Genomic DNA, 24,487 nt, shown 5'->3' with positions numbered 1-24,487 from the left:
CAGCAAAAGGAATGGAACTGGAGGACATTATATTAAATGAAACAAGCCCAGACGCTGAAAGACAAGGAGTGCATATCCCCTTTCATATGTGAAAGCTAAAAAAAAAAAAAAAAAAAATTCAACCTGAATGTAGAATAGTGATTAATACAAGTTGAGAATGGGCAGAGGAAAGTGGGTAAAGGAAAGTCAGATTGGATCTATCATTCTATGTATATGTGTAGAAATATCATTAGTAAACTCCATTAATATGCACAGTTAATATGCTAAGTGAAAATAATATGTAAAATTTAATAAAAAGAAATAGTTAAAAATACATGCAACCTCTGACTCATCAATACCATTTCTATACATATTCCCAAGAGAAATAAGTGATCATGTTCATAAAGACATTCACAAAAGACGGGTGGTGGCACTACTTGGGAGGATAATGCAACAGTATCACAAGTTTTTTGCCACCTGAGAAATTCAGCAAGACCCTATCTAATATGATATTTGAAAAGGACTGGTGATGTTGTTATGGGGCACAACCTCAGAACAGACCGATCACCACTGAGAAGTCCAAATCTGAGAGTCTTTATTAAGCCGGCCAGCTGACTGTCTCACACAATGCCCCAAAAAATGGCTATTGGGAAAACAGCCCCGACCACAGGGTTGTAGGGGTTCTTATACCAAAAATCACATTGATCATAAGTGTCTGTTGTTATGATTCAAAATTACACATTAACATCATGAGATCATCGACAGAGGGGGAAGTGGGTCAAAATGACCCTTATCTAGGTACAAACTAAAGAATGGTTACTAACATCCACACAATCACTGTTCACATGGTACAGTGTTTAGGAGCAATAGGAATCAAAAGAGAGCAATTCTTTACTACATAGGAGTTGCCATTGTATATTATTAAACGTGTCACACCAAGTTACTGATGATGGGCACAGAGGTGGGTTGTTCCCATGGGAGAAGCTTATCTCCTGCATAACATGGCATCTCAGAGCAAAATGGAGTCTGTTTAGTCATTTCCCTTAGAGTCTGGCCTATAACATTCTCATGAAGCCAGAACTGTCAGCCCATCACAGATGTTGCTCAGAGATAGAGTGCCCCTGTGTTGAATTTCCAGTACCACAAAATAAAAAGACATTGACAAAAATTCTTAAAGCAGCATTATTCAAAATAGCTAAAATCTGGCAACAATTCAAATGTCCATTTACAGTCGAATGGATAAATTGTTGTAGAGTCACATTGTGGAATACTACACAGCAATGAAAAAGTTGAACTGTTTACATGCAAAAATATGTATAAATATCACAGAAATAGTGTTCAATGAATAAAGGCAGATGTAAAATAATATTTATCATTAATTTTCCAGTAATGTGACGTTCTAAAATGGAATCAAAACTAATTTTTGCCAGGCACAGTGATGCATGCCTCCAATCCCAGTGGCTGGGGAGGCTGAGGCAGGAAGATCTCGAGTTCAAAGCCAGCCTCAGCAAAAGCGAGGCACTGAGGAACTCACTGTGATCCTATCTCTAAATAAAATACACAATAGGACTAGGGATGTAACTCAGTGTTCAAGTACTCCTGAGTTCCATCCTCAGCACCAAAAAAAAAAAAAAAAGATAAAAGATAAAAGAAAGATTAAAAAACAACTAATCTAGGGCAGTAGAGACCAGAATATTGGTTGCATTTAAAAGTTACTGAATGGAAAGGGCAGCCATGAGGGAGACTTCTGAGTGCTTAAAATATTGTTTATAGGAGTAGTGGATCTGGATGGAGTTGTGGTTCAGTAGGTACGGTCCTTGCCTAGAGCATGTGAGACTGGGTTTTACTCTCAACACCACATAAAAAAATAAAAATAAAGTTATGTTCATCTACAACTAAAAATATCTAAATAAAAAAATGTATATATATATATACATACATACATATATGGTAGTGGATCATGCTTGGGTTTCTTCCACAATGGAGATCCTAAAACAGAAGAGAAAACCAAAGTAGTATGTATCAGCATTGGAGTTTTAAAGATAAAACTCTATTTGGGGTGTGACACCAGGTACCAGGAGTGAGACACTAAGAAGGGTAAAACAAAACAGGGTGGAAAGCCAATAAGGTGGTGTCATCAGCCTTGCCACCAGTACGGAAAACTGGGGTCTGACTCGCTGGGAGCTTCTGATCCTCCACACTGATTGTGCCTCTGAATTATCTGCCTGAGAGATGAGAGAGCACATGCTCATGACCTCCCATCCGGTAATAGTCAAGGATTGTCCAGGGTCTGTTACCTCCCGACACCTGCAGTTCTGAGTGTTCACATGGGCCAAGTGGCTTCTCTCAGGTGTCCCAATCACAGGGCAAGAAGATTCTTGGGGCAAAGGCGCAGAGGATGTGCAAGGCCGCTGAAGTGAGCCTCTGCCACAGCGGCTTCAGTAGGGATGGTACAGAGGAGTCTGCCACTATCATGTTGTGTTAAGGAATCTATGTGTATGTGTGCATAACTAACGCTCTCTCGCGCGCACACACACACACACAAATTTTTTTTTTTTTTTAAATAAAAAATCGATCTTTTCTTTCCCTAAGAAAGCCTGAATCCTTCACAGCCTTGAAGCCTTGGTTAACTGTTTAGCTCACCGCGCCACCTAGTCGTGAAATGTAAGCATTCACAAGTGTCAACAGGTGTTTAAAGAGAAAATTTGCTGTTTCACTCTGTTCCAAATTCAAATTCTGGTGCCTTATGTACGATGCTCATCTGGAATTACAGCTGTTTTTCTGTTGGGAACATTTTCTTAACCCACTACTTTAAGATGAACAGGAAAACTCAGTTTGGTACTTTTAACTACATTGGTGTGGGGAGCTTTTTAGGTGAGACTGTGCTGTAAATGCAGGATTTTATCTGCCTCTGAGCTACTTTCCCCATATTTTGTCCCACAGTTAAGGTCTCCCTTCAGTAGGATTTGCAACCTGCATTTGTAATCGAACAAGACTAGTTCCTCCAGTCTTCTGGGGATCAATCTGTTCTTAAATCTCCAAACTAAAGTATCTATGACAAAATACACCAATTGAATTCCATTAAGCAAGCTAATTCTATTATTTTAAAACCATGATTAATTTCTGTCTTTCCAAATTTTGTTTTATTAAAAGTAAATTTATTGTGATAAATTATTTTACATAAAATATTTTATATAAATTTTTATGTAAAAATTACATAGTAAAAAACTGATGCATCAAAAATTGAATATGAAGGTTTTGCATGTTTTCTTTTGTAGCCATCGTATCCATAAAATGTGATTTTTTCAGGTTGAATATGTCATTGTGTCCACTATAACACGTACTCTCTATTGATTTTTGCTGGTATTCATATTTATTTAAAATGTTAGATAAAGCAAAAATGGTTTGTGAACTCATTGTTGCATTTCTGATCAGATACACTCTAATTGCCCTTTACCCTGAATTGGATTATAATATTTCTACTTTGTTTCTCCAACAGACTTTGCCGACTGTGTACTAACAATGCACTCTGGACTGAGAAAGGGCACAGAATACAATTAAATGTTCTCTGTTTTATACACTACTGAGTCACTTACAAATATATGTAGACTGATTGCTTTTCAGGCTTAATGGTTTTAATTCCTTTCTTTTGCCTTATGAATCCTTTATAATATCAAAACATTCAGTACAATGCTGAATAGAAATGACAAACACAGATGCTCTTGCTTTGTTCCCAATCTTGGAAGCATAAAATATCAACATTCATATCACTTAGTTGTAGCTTTTTGTTGTCCTTTATGGAATGAGGACATTCCCTTCAATGCCTAATTTACTGAGAGTCCTTTTCATGAACAGACTTTGAATATTTCAAATATGTTACTTCTATCTGTTGAGATAAACATATGACTATCCTCCTGTGGGCTGTTAATGTGATTAATTATACTTCTTGATTTTTAGATATTAAGCCAATGTTTCTTTTCTAGGATAAACAGCACATGCCAGTGTAAAAGAGCTTTTATGTTACTGGGTTTTATTAAGTTTTATTAAGAATTTCTGTATCTAAATTTATGAGGAATATTGGTCTGTAATTTTTTGGTTATAATATTATTGTAAGATATCAATGTGAGGAATAACCTGAGCCCATAAAGCAAATCGGAGACTGTTGCTATTTCTGTTTTTTCAAAGATCTTATGTAAAAATGTACTTTTTTCTCCTTTAAATATTTGATAGAATTAACTAAGCTTTCTGAACCTGGATATTGCTTTAGTGGGAGGTATTTTTTTTTAATTATAGTGGTACTAATATTTTACTTTATACACTATATATTTAATACATATTGCTTTAATAGCAAATTACAAAGAAGCACTTCAGATGTTCACTTTCTTCTTTTGGTTCAGTAAAGTTGTTTTCTTTAAGAATTTTTTTCATTTAATCTTTATTTTCAAATGTATTACCATGAAGAGTATCTTATCCTTTTAATAATAGCGTGTGATTAATATCTTTGCTCTTACTATTAATACTGATATTTTGATGAATTTTCCACTCTTTTTTTAAGGCACTGGGAATTCAACCCAGGTTTTTGGGTGTTTTTTAAGTACTGGGAATACAACCCAGAGTTGCTTTACCACTAAACTATATTTCCATTTATTTATTTGAGAAAGGGTCTCACTAAGTTTCCCAGGCTGGCCTGGAACTTGCAATCCTCCTGCCTCAGCCTCCCCAGTAGCTGATAATACAGGCTTGTGCTACTGTGCCCAGCTTCCTGAACATTCTTGGTAGGGAAACATCAATTTTATTAATTTTTTAAGGTGCTGTTTAATTTTCAAATATTCTAAATATTTTCTAGATGTCTTACTCTTATTGATCCCAAATTCATTTACCTTGTGATCAGAGAACATACTCAATGACCGCAGTCCTTCCATATTAATTGAAACTACTTTTACAACCCAACATGTGTCCACAAAGAATGTTCTGTATGTGTTGGAAGAAAACATGTATTCAGAATTTGGTCAGATATAATGTCTAATAGGTGCCTCTTGGGTTATGCTGGTTGATATTATTGTGCAAATCTTCTCTATCCTCACTGATTTTATTTACTTATTCTGTCAATTGCTGAGAGAAAGTATGTTTAAAAACCCTCCAACCATGATTTTGATTTAATCATTTCTCCCTTTGTTTCTATCTATCTTTTCATTATGCATTTTAAAATTTTGTTATTAGGTTCATCAACATTTAGGATTTTTATGTCTTCTATATGAATTGCTTTATCATTACAAAAATTCTACTCATTTACCACTGCCATTTCTTTCCAGCCTTCTTTGTATTTCTGAGTTTACAACTCGTACCCTCGTTACCCTGAAGGGCTCCCTGAGCAGTTCTTTGCTTCTGTCTGTACTGGGGATTGAACCTGGGCCTCACACATGCTGGACAAGCAGGCTACCTCTGACGTGTGCTCCCAAACCTTTTTTATTCCGGGCAGGTCTGGGTAAGTTGCTCAGGTGGCCTTACACTTGCAGATGCCCCTCCTCAGCCCCTCAGGTACTAGGTCCTGGGCACCCTGTACCATTTTTCAGTAGGTCCACTGGCAACAAATCCCCTCAGCTTTCCTTCATCACAAAATGTCTTTATTTCACTTTATTTTTAAAAGATGCTTTGATGGATGTGTAATTCTAATAGACGGCTTGCTTCTCTTTGTTGGGTCTCAGCATTTTAAAGCTTTCATCACCTCCATTACGTGCTGGCCTTCATTTCTGATGAAAAGCAACAGCAAGTCCTCCCATTGTCCCCAAGGATGTACTCTATCTTCACAGCTGCTTCTAAGGTTTTCCTTTGTCTTTGGTTTCCAGCAGTTTGACTCTGACACTCTTAATATAGGTTTTTTTTTTTGTTTTTTTTGTTTTTTTTTGTTTTTTGTATTTATTCTGCTTGGGATTCACTAGGATCAGGGGTCTTTGCAGTTGGCTGAGGGGAGTTGTGTGCTTGTTGTTAGTGTTGTGTATGGAGTGCTGGGAGGATCTGGGGCCTCCTACATGCTGGGCAAGGACTCCACTCTGCTGAGCTACCTCCCATCCCTCACTATAATTTTTGCATTGATAGTTTTCATCAACTTTGGGCAAATTTTAGTCATTATTTAAAAAAATATCATTTCTGGTTGGACACAGTGTCACACACCTCTAATCCCAGCAATCAGGAGGCTGAGGAGGCTAAAGAGGCTGAGGCATAAGGATCATGGGTTCAAAGTCAACTTCAGTAATTTAGTGAGACCCCCCATCTCAGATAAAACAATGAAAATCAAGTGTAAGGCTGGGCATGTAGCTCAGTGATAAAGCACCCCTGGATTAAATTTCCAGTAAAATTATTATAGAACCTTACAGATGCTGCATTGAGCTATTTTAATCTCCCAGCCTTTTTTTCTCTATGTCTCTATTAGATAATTTCTATTGATCTTTTCTCACAGTGTTTATTCTGTTGTTAAGGTCATTTGCTATGTTTTTGCTTTTTAAATTCATTTTATAAGGTTTTTTCATTTCCTTTCATTTTTGAGATTTCCCCATATATACCCATTTGTTTCAGCCTTTGTTTATAAATTTCCAAATACATTTATAATACTTTTAAAATAATTTTCTGCTGGTTCTAATGTTGGGTTGTCCAGGGCATTTTTATTTGTTGATTTTATATGGGTCTAATTTTCCACATATGTTTCATAGATATGTTCTGGTGTGCTGAAGATCACACACCAGTGATATGCATTGTAGATGCTATGCAATTCAGGATGGAATTACAACCCAATCAACCCGTCATAGCTGAAAACATCTTAAGTCAAGAATGCGTTCAATACACCAAACCTACTGACTCTTACAGCTTAGCAACACCGCACACTGCACAGTTTGGGCTGCTCACCCTGTGGTCACATGGCTGACTGGGGACTGGCCCACAGTGGCTGCCCAGCATCTAGAATCAGTACTGTGCTGCATGTCACTAGCCTGGGAAAAGATCAAAATTCAAAGTACAGCTCCTTCAACATGTACCATTTTCACACCACTGTAAAGTTGAAAAATCATAAGTCAAACCCCGGTAAATCAGGACCTTCCCCATGTAGATAATAGTGGAGACTGAGTCACGCAACTCTTTTGCTTTGTTTTTCTTAGCAAACCTGTCCAATCACTTTGCTATGTGTCATTGCTCAAGTGGGAAGGTGATCAATTTCAGCAAATATCTAGTTAATCTTGGACAAGGAAGCAAAGTTTAAGATTGGACTCACCACTGGTTAGCCTTTCCTCCCAATGCCACAGCTGTTCCTGCCCAAGTGTAATTTCTTGGAGTTTTCCATGTGTGACCCTGGAGTGGGTTAGCACTCAGTTTCACATTCTGAATCAGTAGCAGAAGAGCCCTTCATTTCCAAGCACCACAAGAATAAATAAGAGTAGAGAGTGTTTTCTACTTTTTAGCCCCACCACACTGTTCTTGTAAGAATTAATAAGTACATTTATGGGAGTAGGGGTACAGGAGACTGAACACAAGGGTGCTGAACCACTGAGCCACATCCACAGTTCTTTTTATTTTTTGTTTTAGACAGGGACTCAACAAGAAGCTTAAGGCCTCGCTAAGTTGCTCAGGCTTGTGTCAAACTTGAATTCTTCTGCCTCAGCCTCTGGAGCCACTGAGGTCACAGGCATGCACCACCATGTTTGGCTAAGTCAAGTACATTTTTGCTGCATTTGGAAGGTCTGGACTCCATCTCCCTGCGCTGCCACCAATATTGCCAGTACCTCTCTGTCAGTTTCTGGCAAGCTCTCTCCTCCACCTCAGCCTCCAGAATCTGTCACTTCTTAACAACTTCCTTATCTTTTGCATCAACCACTCTTCATTGTTTCACAGACAAGTTTGAGTTTTATAACATCTAAAGAGACTTTGTTGGTTTTTTTTTTGTTTGTTTGTTTGTTTGTTTGTTTGGCATTGCCAGAATCTCTTCCAGCTTTTTCACACCTTTGTAGGAAAAGTTTTGTGTTTAAATTGTAATCATGTTGTAAAGAAAGTTACAGTTTCCTTATTTTGCCTATGACTGACCTGGCTTTTTCCTTATAATTATCTCCTGCTCAGTAGCAAGGGTGTTTTGAAGTGTAGTTGTGTTTAAAACTCCAGAATCTACGATTCTGTTTTTCTGTCAGGAGCCGAGGAACTCCTACTACACAAACAGAACACAGCTGGGGCAGGTTCTCTGGGGTTCTGTATGGCTCAGATTGGAAGATCTCCAACCACACTCCTTCAAAAGCAAACACAGACACAACTAAGGAGCAAATGAAAACACAAAGGAGCTGAGCCTGGAGCTGCTACAGCAGAGGAGAGATCGGGACAGCAACAGGGGCACCAGAGACTCAGGCTTCAGGGCATAGAGTTCAAGATATAAGGGTAGAACACTAAGGAAAAAACAGCAGAAAATAGAGCAGCCAGCAGCTGAGGGTTTCAGGGAGCCAGTCTGGAGGTGCAAAATGAAAAGAAGGCATGGACGCCCTCAATGAAGTCCCCTAGGAGATCTGCTAGAGACACAGTCATCCCTGAAACAGCAAGGAAGGGAGAGCTAAGTCCTAAACCATCGTGCTGAAACTAAACCTCTGAAGAGGCAAGAAGACAAGAGCAAATCCTCTTCTGAGAAAATATTTCCCAAAGTAGGCCCAATGACCTTACCTAAATAAAACCATTATGATCTCCCATCCTAAATTCCATATGGAATCACAAAGGGCCCCAAGTAGTCAATGTTGAGTGCAGTGATCAAGGATGGGGGAGCAGTTACTGAGATCAGGGGTGTCTGATGCCTTCATGGCTGTGGCATGCCCGGTTCCTGGGAATCTTTCTGTGCAAGGGCACAGGATGCTTGGCTGCTGTAGCAATGCCCTGAATGAGGAGGCTCTGTGCAAGAGTCCTGTCAGCTCTGACCTTGATCTCAGACACACAGCTACCGGGAAGAAAGGAACTCTTAAGCAAGACAACCACAACATTTCACTCGGTCCGCTTCTCCGGTTCCTGCCTGCCTTATAGCAACTTTTAACAATGAACTTTCTTGAGAGCTACACAAAGCTCCTAACATTACACTTTGCAATTGTGGATTGAACTATGGAAAACTACATAGGATGTCCTAGTTTCCATAACTTTCCTGAATACAAAGAATAATGGTTGCATAATCTCTAACTTGATAATGAGACATAATATAAATAAAGATTGCTGGTGTAACTCTTTAGACCTGCATCTCCATCAGCAAGCAGGCTCCACGTGATCCCAGCTTAATCTTCAAGATCTATGTCTGACAATATTTATTTTCCAATTCCCCTTTGCCCCTCATGAGAGTTTGGTCGCTCTGGTCAAAACAATCTAAAGAAAGAAAAACAAAGCTGGAAGCCTCACACTCCTTGATTTCAAACATTGCAGAACTAAAGACAGAGTGGACTGGCATAACAACAGACATAAAGATGAATAGAACTGCAAAACAGTCCAGATGTAAATCCTTGCATACGTGGTCAAATAATCCTTGACAAGACTATCCAATGAGGAACAGATAATCACTTCAACAAATGGTGCTAGGTAAACTGGATACCAACAGACAAGAGAAAGAAGCTGAACCCTTACTTTATAGCCTATGTAAAAAGTCACTCAAAATGTTCACATATCAAAATATAAGACCTAAAACTACAAAATTCCTAGAAGAAAACATGGGGAGAAAGTTTTGGGTTATTGATTTGGATATGATTGATTTGGATATGAATCTAAATGTCCACAAATAGCCTAAAAACATATAAGAACTGTTATGAGCTTGGCTCTATGGGCAATGACCAAACAGACTCCATTTTATCCTGAGACTTCATGCTATGTGGGAAATCCTTCTCCCGTGGGAACACCCCGCCTCTGTACCCATCAACAGTTGCTTAGCATAGCATGTTTGGCAACACGAAAGGCAATTCTTATTAATGTAAAATTGTTCTCTTTTTGGTTCCTATTTTTCTTGGACAATGTACCCTGTCAGAGAACTATTGTCTAGATGTTAGTAAGGTGGTTCTGACCCACTTCCCCTTCTGTTTATAATTTTAGATCTCATGATGTTAGTTTGTAGTTTTAAATCACAGCAAAAGCCACTTATGATTAATGCACTGATATGCTTTACTTATGATATAAAAACCCCTGCAGCCCTAGGCTAAGAGCTGTCCTCCCAAGCACCATTTTGGGGACATTGTGTGAGACAGTCAGCCACCAATAAAGACTCTCAAATTTGAACTTCTCAGTGGTGACTGATCTATTCTTAAGTCTCACCCCACAACAAAAAGGTGTTCCACATCACTAATCAAAAAATGCAAATTAGAGAATCAGCCTCTATGTCAGACAATCCCTGTGTTTCTCCTTGGCTTGGAAAGCAATAAAAATTATTTTTCCTTTTTCTCAAAACTGTGTCCTCATTGCATTAGCAACAGGGACAAGGAGAGAGCTTTTGGTGACAAACTTAACTCCCCAGACGGAACCCAAGAACAGCTGTGCTCCAACATTGTTGGGCAGGCCTGGGTCTCCAAGGAACCCCACATCTGTGCTGAGGATGCAAGGTGGCTGATGAACTTGTTCAGAGTCAAATGCAGGATAAGTAGGAGACAGGTGTTTGCCTTGGGTTGAACCAGAGTAACTGTCCTTTTGAGTTAAGGGAGGGACTGAGGGGCTGTCACAGCAGCTGCTGAAGCTTCTTTTGCTTCAGGGAACTCCCCGCTTCTCTTACTGAGTGATACAGGTCATTCCATTGTGGCCCACTTTGAGATAAATTAAGTTGAACCCTGAAAGGTCATGACACCCTGGGCCATCTTGTAAGTTCTGTGGTGTGCACACTGAGACCCTTGATTATACACATCTGGTTCTTATTTGTGGGAACATCTGGTCCCGCTTTCTGGTGACATCTGTGGTGCCCCTGGTGTAAGAGTCATGGTTAACCAGGACCAATAGCCTTAGCAGCTTCTCTCCTGAATTGAACATATTCTACTAACTTCAGACTTTGCCCTTTCATCATACTCAAATTTCTAGAAAATCCATATTTATTATAACAAAATCCACATCTAGAAAATCCACATCTTATTATAACATAAATCTTTCTTGGGTTTTAAGTTACAACTCTTTCCTAGATTCAAAGTAAATGAAGTTACTTTCTCTACTTTGGGTTTAATTCAATCAAATGAGTTGTGAAGTATTTCATTCTACCATTTTCCTGGAAGTTCACTGAGATGTCTTACATGTTTCTTTTCTTATCATTTTTAGACTGCCTGGTTGCCTTTTTCTCGCCTGCCTTAGAAAATACAGAGATAAATGAATTTATGCGCAAATAACATGGTTGTGATTGTCAGAAATATGCTTTGCATTAACAAAGCAAGTAGGCCATGTAGGTCACTAGAATGAGGAAAACAAGGAACAGAAGGTAGATGTTTCATAACCACAGCCGTCAACCGTTCTTGATGTTCAGATGACATCCTGGATCTTTTAGCATTCCGTTTGGCTGCATTCAAACTAACAATGTCTTCTAAAAGATGTAGTTATTTTCATCACTCTTTGGAAGACTAGAAGTAGGCAAGAAAGAGTTGTTTAGGGCATTCCATTATCTCCAGAACTTGGTTTTCAGTTTATTCTTTTGTTTGGGGGAGTTTTTATTTATTTCATTTTTTACTCTGCTGTGTTTTGTTTCAGATTTTACCATGCTTGGTCCTCATTCTGAAGGTCTTCCCATGCTTGAAGATGGTTGCCAGAGTTCCTTCTAAGAAAGTGCCCTTCCCGCCAGCAATAAGGAGAAACAGAAGTGCTGAGCATACCCACCTCCAATGACTTCATATGCACGTTGCAGGAGTCATACACTCCATGGGTCAGACTGCAGTCACATGAACACAACTAGCTGAAAGACTTTCTTTGATCAAGTAAGCTGAGAAGTGTAGTTTTATTCCGCCAAGCTAACAAATAACTTGGGGTTGGAGGATTTATTCTAGAGCAAATAGAAAACAGATTCTGAGTGACAATCAGTTTTCCCAGCTATATAAGCCTACTTTTCCACCATCTATCCATTTCAGTATATATATATATACCCATTTGCTACTGGTTTAACATTAATGAATAATTTGGAAATAATAGCTTAAAGACCTATGGATATTTCCTTTTTAGGACCCTTTATCTTCATACTGGGGTCATACCTGTTTTAAATATTTTTGTCCAAAATATGGACACATTAAATACAGTTATAAATGTGTACATATTAAAACATAAAATTTTTGTTGTTCAAAACATTTTAAATTAATTGTATGGGTGTTTTAGAGTCTAAGCATTTCTTTAGATAACTTAGATCTCTACCCTTACATTTTTTTTCCATAACACCAGATAGCTGCACCCCTAGACCAGGTCTGGTTGTGTTACATAAAGTCACTTTTCCCAATTCTTATGGCAGGTTGATATAATCATCTTACTTAAGAGACAGTAAGACACAGGCCTATGAACCTCACAAAATTTACTGAAGAACTTTCCTCAGAACATTGTTCACTGCATCAGACAGTATCTCCTTTAGAGAATCTGATGGAAGGAATTTCCCTGTGGCTTCAGGACCAGAAAGCTGCTTTTTTCTTCAACAACGTGTTTTGTGTTTATCCTAGAATATGTGACTGAACTTGTCCAATCATCTCATTGTCCTCTAATAATTTGTGATCTACATGTAATCAATGTATAGAGGTTCATGACCCTGTTTTAAAAAAGTCTTCCTTTTAATTTGATTGGCCATGTATTCCTGAACTCTATTCTTATAGTATCACTGATGTGTTTTTAGTATTATGTGCATGTTTTGCAAGTAAATTGAATTTATTCTTAGAACTATACGTTAAGGTGAATTTAAGCATGGGTTTGTAAGTTGTTTTTTCACTTCAGGGACTAATGACTTCAAATGTTTAAAAAAGACGCTGAAACTTTGTTATAATCTCTACTGCCACTGCATGTTAAAATAAAGAGATTTGTCCCACTCTATAACCTTCAATAATTTTAAAAACTGTGACATTTTCAAAGAGTTTTAATGTTGCAAATATTTTTATTTTGTATTTAGAAATCTAAGTTTTATGCCTGTTATACCTGTTATTCATATTTATGATTTTTTTCCCTAAGAAGGTACCCATGGTAAAAATCATTATCCCAGTTCAGTCTCTATTCTATAGAGCATGATTATTTTTCAGTTTTTGATGCATTGCGTTCTGTCTTTGGAATATCGTGTGAAGATTAGTGAGTTAATCATTCTTCTCTATTTTCAAATCATTAATATCCTTTGGTCTGATCAGGCGTCTTTTATTGATAAAACTACTTGATTGATTCCAATTTTTTCTTTTCCCCACCTTCTAACACATAAATGTATCATCCTTTTATTATTATATGTTTTTCTAAAATGTAGTGCTGGTTTTTGTATACAGATTTAGCTGCAACAAAAGGTAGTATACTATGTGTTTCATGCATAATGCATTTCATTCCACACTCTCCTTAAAGAATTTCCCATATCACTCAATATTCAGCAGTTTCTACCTTCTGCATAGGATTCAAGAGTGTGTAGCCACCTATGGGGTTAAACATTTTGGGCGCTTTCAACTCCTTGGTACTATTAGATTGCTATGATAAACATTGATATGTTCTTTCATGAACATGTGTAAACTTTTCTTGGCAGATATGTTGAGAAGTGGAACTTCAAAGTCACCATATACACACTTAGATAAGACATGGGCACAAGCTTTCAAGAATCATTTAACCACCAACAGTGCATGAGGATTCTCACCTGTCCCCCATCCCTGCAAGCATCAGGCTTCTCCAGGTTTCTGATCTCGCCAATTTGGTAATGCAAAATGATACCTACTTATTACTTGTATTTCACTAATAAAGAGTTAGAATAACATTCATATGCTTATTAGCTTTTTGGTTTATCATTTGTGAGTTGTTTGTTTACATATTTTGTTCATTTTGTAATTTTTTAGGTCTTGCCCCTTTTCCTCATTAATTTGGAAGTATTTATGTTGTACATGTATATAATGTAATGTATATATATAATTTATATTTATATACAAATATTCAAATACAAGTAAATCACATGTGTGTATATGTATCCATTTCATTTTTATAATTCCAAATCCTTTACTCAGATGTCCACTTATTAATATTGCTAGGTGTGTCCTTTGTTGTTGCAATGATCTGTTAAATCTTCCCTTATTTAAAAGCCAAGTACTATAACCATCCAAATATCTGTATTTTTTTCCTTCAAAGAAATCTCTTAATCCCAGTGAAAAGTGTAGAGCAAAATTAAAAACTAATCAATCAATAGATTAGAAAAGCAAATCAAATACTAACATACACTCTCTTATTACTATTCAACACAATTTACTTTTTTTAAATCATCTTTCAGCTTAATTTGCTTTTCCATCAGATATTCAGGAGCTGGATCAAGGAGTAACGGAGCACAATGCCCAACTCCTTATATATTTTCACAAATACAGATGCTTAATCCTCACTTACTTCCCCACTTCCCAAGACTACATGGTAATTTTGACAAAGTCACCAACTCCTTCCAATTGTGAAATTTTGGCAAGTTTATATGTGTGGAATGGCAAACCTGCTTCACAATTTATAGATGCATGTTCCATCCTTTCATCTCTTTCCAGGAAACTTCTGTTCCCTAAACATGAACCCACTGTAGCCAAAGAAGAGAACTTGCTTAGGAAACCAACAAAAACGTGTGATCAGTGAGAAGAAAGTTCTGTGCCATGTTGAGGTTCCTAAGGCCCAATAAGAGCAAGGAAGTAACAATGTTCAGAGATTTTTATAGAAAATGAGCTAATGAATAGAAAAGCTGATTGGGGGTGGGAAGACAACAAAAAAATGTGAAATTTAACTCTGCATGATAAAATCTAAGCATAAAACATGAAACTAGCTTGGAGTTAGAGATTATTAACTATATGTTCAATATTTTCGAGCTATGTTTGCTTATAATACATTTTGGAACCACTCCCAAGTGAGTATGATTGTCACATTCATAGTAAAATCTGAATGTGTGATGAATAAATTCATGGATAAAGGAATGAATGAATTAATTTTTTCAGGAAGAAATCGATGGGAAAATATCTTTTATGTTGATTATTCAACTGTTGTTGTTGTGACACATCATGGTTTATTAAATTGATTGTGCTAGATTATCTGTTCAAACCTCCATAGATTTTTGCCTTTATTTAACTAAAGAAAAGAATGAAGATCTAGAAACCTTTCCAAAATCATTCACTCTCACAGCAGCATAACCACCACTTTGGTTTCCAGTCAGTCATATGACAGAAAATACATGGAGAGTCCAGAAGAGGGACTGATCCAGATCTCACAGTTAAAATTAAAATGGTATAAAGATAAGGATGATGTGTTGAAGGATAAAGATAAGGATGAAGTAAAATAACTTAATTTTAAGGAATAACCAATCTCAGGAAAAGAGGAAAATAAAGAAGGAAGTAAACAGATGTTGCAACCAAACGTAGAGATCAGTTGAGTCTCCTGACATCTGTGTACATCAGGCCACAGGCTGTCAGTCACCAGCAGGAGGGCACCCAACTTTAACAGCTGATAAAATAAAGGCAATGCATTGACTGACATGGCTGGGAAGAACAGGGGTCTTTAAGGTCTGGGTGGGCAGTTTAATCTGGACTTTCTGTGAGTCTGTTGGCTCTACCTTCTTGCCCATAGGATTTTATTCAGAGTTGTTTCTCTCATGGTGAAAAATAAATTAAGCTGTTCCCAGATTTGTACCCCACATGAAAACATCCAGATCAATAGAGATCATCTCTTTCCCCTCACCAAAAAACACAAGAATCAGCCTTCTTAAAGTGAGCCACATTAAGACAGGTGCATAGCCTGACTCATCCCTCTGAGTCAAGGTAAGTAGGAACTATACAATGACCATCTTAAATTATAAATTTCCTGCCTATTCTTTAGCCTATCACATTGTCAAAGGTGGCTTCCTTGAATGACTTCGGCAGATCACTCAGTTCACGATGGAATCTAGCAACCAAAACCACATGGCTGCCACTAATTCACTCTTTCCCATAATTTTTACCTTTATTTCTTCTCTTATCACAACTTCATTTTCCAACTGTTTCCCCACCTTTTGGAACTACTCTTAGTGAATGTGTTTGCCATACAAATAGTGCAAGCTAAATATGTCATTCATTCATTTATTCTTTCAAAAGAATGAGCAAATGAATGAATGAATGAATTTTTCAAAAGAAAATCCATGGTCAAATGTCTTACATGTGCTGCCACCTGTACTTTCTGGATGTTCCCCTTGCCCTGGGTCCCCTCTTCTCAGCTCCCTAAGCAAAATAAGGTTAAGTCCCTTTCCCCAAAGTTAGCTCATGTATGTTACTCTACAAAGAAACTAAGAAACAATGAAAACAATAAACTGCAGAATCAAATTTGGTAGACAAAATATTCAAGCTGATGATCTTTTCTTCTTTCCATTACCTTCTACTCAATATACATCTGCTGCATAGCAAGGATAGACTAAGTGCCTAAGAACTGTTTGCTGAATTAGTTTATACAATTTAAAGTAACTAAAGACAGTCATGGGTATATTGACTCACAGTATCATTTGGGGTCAGCAGTCTCCATTATTTATGTGTGTGTGTATGTGTGTGTGTGTGTGTGTGTGTGTGTGCGCGCGCGCGCGCACACACATGTAGGTATTATGAGTGGTAAGAGGCATAACTATGTTTCTTTTCACAGCTTGGAGAAGAATCTATAGAACTAGGAAATCATAAAGTGTCCTGACAAAGTGAGAAGACTTTTAACAGAAAGAACTTCAAATACCTTCACTACAACCCAGTTGTGAAGAAGGGAGAGAATTTTAAAACACTCCAAATTCTGCATAAATTCAATACAGATTTTTATTGAGAACACTTTACATGAAGACAGAATACTTCACCAGGGATACAGATATTTAAAAGACATGACTTTTCCTTCAGCATTCTGAAAAGTTAAAAGGGGGGAAGGAAGCTGTACAACTGCCACAGAGGACAGGGAGTGAGGGATGGTTAACAGAGTACAATTGAACTGTGAGTGAGCTCCTGTAGAGAAGAAACTGCTTCCAACTGTGAATCAGGAAGGGCCTCTGGGGAAGTGACATCTGATGATCCATTTATATCTAATCAGGTGGAACTTGCTAGGACCCTATTCTATTCAGTATTAAAAATTTGAATTTTAAAGTCCCAGAATTAAGGTCTAAACAACAAACCCTTCCTGGTTACACTGAACATATATTGACAGCTGATTGTGAAGCAGAAATAAACAACAGAAACAGTTTCAAAAGGAGAGTTGAAGGGAGGTCATCACCATGAGGTACTCACGTGTGTGATGAGCCCCGGGGCAGCTGGGTTCTCACTTGTGAAGCACTGCAGGGAGCTTCACAGTGTGTCCTAAAGTGAACCAAATGAAAAGAGAGAAATAACACAACTTCAAAAAGTGGAGGTGAGAACTGAGGAGAAAAAGAGGAGGGGACTTAAAGGATAAGTAAAACTGAGACGAAACCAAAAAATATGGAAAGACGGTGAGGAGTAGGGAAGGACAGAAAAGATGGATATAAAGAACGTACCAGTGCTGCCTAAGCCAAAATGCAAGTTCTGTCACAAGGGCCAGAGCCCTGATCACAGCCAGGAAGATTAAGCCCAGGGAACTGTGGTGCTCCGTAGATTCAAGTGGGCACCAAGAACATTATTTCAAATCCATCTTCTTTTATTAACCCGTCTATTCCCTACTTTATTGCATTAACCAGGGCTTCCTTTGTTTGAGTGCCTACCTCATCAATATTTCTTCTTTCTATTTTTTCCTGTCATTCCTCTTCAGAGATGAATCTTTAATCTAGCCCTCAACATCCTCCTGCATCCGTAGGTCCCTCATTTTTAACTATCCTTTTCCTTGGATTAATGTATTTGTCTTCCTTTTTAGGATCTGGAATTCTTTTAAATCCAAAATTTCTTAGCTTGCCCTCATGTTTGGCAAGAGAACCACCTCTCCCCATTTCCAGCCTGGGTCCCAGCTCTTACCACCCCAGTAGAGGATGAGGTCCTGCCATCGTAGGCTGCTGTGCTTCATCCTGCAGGACAGGCCAGCTGTCTCCTCAGCTGCCACATCCAGGGTTGCTTGGAGATACCACGTCCCATCAGCATTGGGCAGAAAGTCACCTCTCTTGAGTGCCCAAGCTGCTCCTGCTCACCCCGAATCCACATCACCCACAAGTGCTTTGGGAAGAATCCAGAGACATGGCACACCAGCCACAGACGGCCAGGTCCAGGACGGGGGCCACTGGACAGCCAGGCTTCAGGTCTTACTGTAAAGGACAGGAAAGATATGCAGATAAGGACTCTAACATCTTCTTGAAGGTATATATCTCCATATTAGCTTAGATAGACATATCTTTCTCACTTCTGGGAATTTGTCAGCCATTATCCTTTTCTCCCTCTTGTCTCCACCTTATCCTTAATTTCATTTTAGAATAGAAAATCCTTGTGATGAGGGTGCAGGACTAACCTTGTCGCCAGAGATGAGCCTCCCCCGCATCAAAAAGTCCCAAGGCAAAATGTGTCACTCAGTAGCGTATATACCCTATGGGTGAAGGCTTGGTCATAACTAAGTTGTTTGCAGAAAAGCTGGACTTTTCTTCCATCCTCTGGAGATGGTAACCATGAATTGTTCTGGAAACTCTCAGGTCTAGCTTCTCTCATTGTGTCCAATTTCCATCCTGTTCATCTTCCCCTATTTTAACTGTTACAGAACAAATCTTATCTGGCACTGAATACTTACCTTACCACCAGAGCCTAGTTTTGTAGTGCTGGGTATTAAACACAGGTCCTTTAGAATTTTGTTATTTTGGCTACTTGACTTTTTGGGTTATTCCCCAACAAGTTCTTCCCATATCTCATCCCCCACCCAACCTGTTATGGTTTGGATGTGAGGTGTCCCCCAAAAGCTCACATTTGAGACAATGCATGAAGGTTCTGAGGAGAAATGATTGGATTGTAAGAGTCTTAACCCAATCAGTGAATTAATCCCTGATGGGGTTAATTGAAGTGATAGGGTGTGGATGGAGGAGGTATTAATTGAGGATAGCTATTGGGTATATATTTTGTATCTAGAGAGTGGAGTCAGTCTCTCTCTCTCTCTCTCTCTCTCTCTCTCTCTCTCTCTCTCTCTCTCTCTCTCTTCCTGATGATGTGAGCTGCATCCCTCTCTCACACTCTTCCTCCATGATGTTCAGCCTCACCTCAAGCCCTGAGGAATGGAGCTGGTGGTCTTCTGTGGACTAAGACCTCTGAAACTGTGAGCCCTCAAATAAACCCTTTCTCCTTTACAGTTGCGCTGGTTCAGTCATTTAGTAATGGCAGTGAAAAAGCTAAGACACCACCCTTCCACATTCATATCTCTAACATCACTGGTTGTTTTATTTAATTTTCACCTCTTATATTTTTTCCTGTACAATGGTATAAACAACCACCGGTTTTCCATTATTCTTAGAGAAGAGCCAATACCATCCCAGAAACCACAGGAACATTGAAACATAGAATGAAAAACTTCTTCTGTTTGACTGTCATTCATATATATTCATTTACTAAGCAGTCACTTGGCACTTGCCAGGAACTAAGCATCTTGCTACACAGTGATTGACAATTGTTCAGCCTCAGGCCTGCATATGCCCCAAAAATACTGTTAAACAATCTCAAAGAAAGAACTTGGCAGACTCAATAGAGAGGTTTGGGACATTTTATTAATCATGCAGTCCTCAGGGGCAGCAGGCCAGTGGAGGACCACACCATGTCTACAAACAGGAGAAATACACAGGATAGGTTGCATGCCCACTGTTCAGGTGGAGTTCTTCAGATGTTTTCTGAGCACGTTTCTTTACTTTACAACCATAATCACTCTGCTTTGATCCTCACCTAAAGACCGGAGTTAAGGTAGGTTGACAGTTTCTCCTATTTCCTTCATTATGACTTTCTGCAGAGTCCTTATCTCACTGCAGGCTTTCCTAAACCCTAATTATCGTTTGCTCCAACACCCCACCCCAGTGCCTTGGAAACCCCTTACTGTTATTCACAATCTCACACTGCCTTCCATCTTCTGTGAAGCCCTAGAGCCAGGGTTGTGGAGGTACAATGCATCTGTTCTCCACAGCAGCAGTAGAAAGCATAGACCTATCAACAAGAATGCTAAGGAAATGAGTAAAGCACTGATCTGTTCAAACCTTTGGGCTAAAGCATGAGAGGCATTGTATTTAGTTCAGTTTTCTTCTATTCAAGTCCATTTCTTATCATATGTAGGTTGGACTACTCAGGGAAGTCCTTGTGCTATAGTCATAGGGAGTTCTGGGAAGATCTAAACATCCAGCTTGTTGGCATGATATGCAACTTCCATTACTAGTCCAGGAGTAGGTTACTTGTTGCTAACCTATGGAAAATATGGCAAGTGCCTAATAGACACCAATATTGGGAAGTCAGTTCCATTAGGCAGTATACAGACTACTGTAAGAACTTGTGTTAGTAAATTAACCTGTGCAGTAGGCTTGTCTGGGCAAGTGTACCAGAACAATATGTTTGGGCTTAAGGGTTATAGAAAGAGTAGGACACCTATAGAATATATGACGGTTGCAAACGGATACAAAGTGTTCAGGCAATGACATCAAGGGTGATATCTGTACTTGTGAGGCCCAGTTTCCCAATAGAGTAGGATTCACTTGTTTTCTTTTTAACTAATCTTTATTTGTTCTTTTTAGATACATATGACAATAGAATGTATTTTGACATATACGCACATAGAGTTGATTTCATTCTAATTAAGTTCCCATTCTTGGGTTGAACATGATGTGGAGTTTCACTAGCTGCATTTTTATGTATGAACATAGGAAAGTTATGTCCAATTCATTTACTGTCTTTCCTATTCTCATCCCCCCTTCCCTTTCCATTTGTCTAATCCAATGAACTTCTATTCTTCTCTCTCTGCCCTTATTGTATATAAGCATCCACATATCAGAGAGAACATTTGACCTTTGTTTTGGGGATATTGGCTTATTTTGCTTAGCATGACAATCTCCAGTTTCATCTACTAACCAGCAAATGCCATAAAAATGAAAATTCTTCTTTATGGTTCAGTAATATTCCATTGTGTATTCATACCACATTTGCTTTATCCATTCATCTGTTGAAGGACACCTACTTTGTTTCCATAGCTTAGCTATTGTGAATTGAGATGCTATAAACATTGATATGGCTGCTTCACCGTAGGATGCTGATTTTTAAGTCCTTTGGGTATATACTGAGGAATGGGATAACTGACTCAAATGATGATTCCATTCCAAGTTTTCTGAGGAATCTCCATACTGCTTTCTAGAGTGGTTGCACTAATCTGCAGTTCCATCAACAACATATAAGTGTACCTTTTTCCCCACATCCTCATCCCCATTCATTGTTACTTGTATTATTGATCATTGCCATTCTGATTACAGTGAGAGGGAATCTCAGTGTGATTATAATTTGCATTTTTCTAACTGCTAGATATATTGAACATTTTTTCATATATTTTAGACCATTCATATTTATTCTGTGAAATGCTTATTCAGTTCCTTTGCCCATTTATGGATTGATTGATTTTTTTTATTTTTGGTGTTAAGTTTTTTGAGTTCTTTTTATATCCTGGAGATTAATGCTCTATTTGAGGTGAAGGTGGCAAAGATTTTCTCCCATTTTGTAGACTCTCTTTTCCTGTTCTAGATTGTTTCCTTTGCTGTGAAGAAGCATTTTAGTTTGATACAATCCCATTTATTAATTCTTGATTTTACTTCTTGTGCTTTAGGAATTTTATTGAGAGAGTCTGTTCCTGAATCAATATGATGGAGATTTGGGCTAATACTTAGGTCCTTGATCCACTTTGTGTTGAGTTTTCTGCAGGATGATAGAGGTTTTATTTCATTTTTCTTCAAATGGATTTTCAGTTTTCCCAATACCACTTGTTGAAGAGGCTATCTTCAGTGTATGTTTATGGAAACTTTTTCTAGTAAAAGATAACTGTATTTATGTGTCTTGTCTTCTATTTTGTTTCATTGGTCTTTATATCTGTTTTAGTGCCAACACCATGCCAGTTTTGTTACTATAGCACTGTAGTTTAATAAGGTCTGGTATTATGATACCTCGTTTCAGTTTTCTTTCTGAGGATTACATTGGCTACTCTGGGTCTCTTATTTTTCCACATGAATTTTATGATTGCTTTTTCTATTCCTATGAAGATTTCCATTGGAATTTTTTTATGTTAATTGAATTAAATCTGTATAGCAATTTTGGTAGTAGGCCATTCTGATATTAATTCAGCCTATCCAAGAGCATGGGCGATCTTTCCATTTTCTAAGGTCTTCTTCAATTTCTTTCTTCAGTGTTTGGTAAATTTCATTGTAGAGTTCTTTCACCTCTTTTGTTAGATTTATTCCCAAGTATATTTTGGAGGCTATTGTGAAGGGGATAGTTTTCCTGATTTCTCTTTCTGGGGACTTGGCATTGGTGTAGAGGAACACAATTGATTTACAGGTGTTAATTTTATACCCTGCTAATTTGCTGAATTCCTTTTTGGGTTCTAGAAGTTTTCTGCTGGAGGTTTTAGGGTTTCTAAATATAGAATCATGTCATCAGCAAATAGGGATAATTCAAGATCTTCTTTTCCTATTTGTATGCTTTTAATTTCTCTCTTTTGCCTAATTGCTCTGGCTAGAGTTTCAAGGACTATGTTTAGTAGAAGTGGTGAAAGAAGGCATCCTTGTTTTGTCTGTTTTTAGAGGGAATTCTTCCAATTTTTCTCCATATAGATTGATGTGGGCCTTGGATTTAATATTTATAGGGTTTACAATGTTGAGATATGTTCCTACTATCCCTAGTATTTCCAGTGTTTTGAACCAATGGATGCTTATATTTTGTCAAATGCTTTCTCTGCATATATTATGATACCATGTGATTCTTATCTTTAATTCTATTGATGTGATAAATTATGTTTATAGATTTCTGTATTTTGAACCAAACTTAAATCCCTGAGATTAAACCCACTTGATAATATTGTAGTGTCTTTTTAATGCATTTTTATATACGATTTTTAAGTATTTTATTAAGAAGTTTTCATCTGCGTTCATCAAGATATTTGCTCTGAAGATTGCTTTCTTTGATGTTTCTTTGGTTTTGGTGTCAAGTTAATACTGGCTTCAAAGAATGAATTTGGAAGAGTTCCCTCTGTTTCTCTGCCATGAAATAATTTGAAGGTGTTAGTTCTTTGAAGTTCTGTTAGAATTTGGCTGAGAATCTGTCTGGTCCTGGACTTTTCTTTATTGGCAGGCTTTTGATGGCATCTTCTGTTCCATTGCTTGAAATTCATCTGTTTACATTTTCTGTAGCCTCCTGATTCATTTTGGGTAGATCATATGTCTCTAGAAGTTTGTTGGTGTCTTCAAGACTTACTATTTTATTGGAGTACAAATGTTTATAATATTTTCTGATTATTGTCTGTATTTCATCACTAATTTTTGTAATTTGAATTTTCTTATTTCTTTTCATTAGTTTGACTAAAGGTTTGTCAATTTTATTTATTTTTTCAAAGGACCAACTTGTTTCACCAACTTTTTTTGGATTACATTATTATTTCAATTTCATTGATTTCAGCTCTGATTTTAATTATTTCCTATCTTCTACTGCTTTTGGTGTTGATTTGTTCTTCTTGTTATAGGGCTCTAAAATGTAAGGTTGGTTACATATTTGGTGATTTTCTATTATTTTAATGAATAAGTTCAATGCAATGAACTTTTCTCTTAGAACTGCCTTCATGGTGTCCCTGAGATTTTGACTAGTTGTGTCATAATTCTCTTAGTATTCTTTATTTCATTCCTGAAATCTTGTACTGTCCATTGGTCATTCAATAGTGTATATTTAGTCTCCAGATTTTAGAGTAACTTCTATTTTTATTTTATCTTGATTTATAATTTTACTCCATTATGATTTGATAGAATGCATGGTATTATCTCTATTTTTTTGTATTTGATAAGAGTTGCTTTGTGGTTATTTTAGAAAATGGCACATGCTGATGAAAAGAAAGCGTACTCATTCATTGATGGATGAAATATTCTATATATGTCTGTTATGTCTAGATTTTTTATTGTATTGCTTAGTTTTATAGCTTCTTTATTTGGTTTTGTTTGGAGGATCTACCAGTAATGAGACAGGCATTTTAAATTCACCACGTATTATGGTATTGTGGTGTATATGATTCTTGAAATTGAGGAGGGTTTTTTGATGTATGTAAATGCTCCACTCTTTGGGGCATAAATATTGTTACATTTCATTGATGTCTGATTCTCTTATGCAGTATGAAATGTCCTTCTTTATGCCTTCTAACTTTGGCTTGAAGTCCACTTTATCTGAAGTGAGCATAGAAA

This window comes from Sciurus vulgaris (genome assembly GCF_902686455.1).
Source record: "Sciurus vulgaris genome assembly, chromosome: 1".
Classification (NCBI taxonomy): domain Eukaryota; kingdom Metazoa; phylum Chordata; class Mammalia; order Rodentia; family Sciuridae; genus Sciurus; species Sciurus vulgaris.
This window is presented reverse-complemented; position numbering follows the sequence as displayed.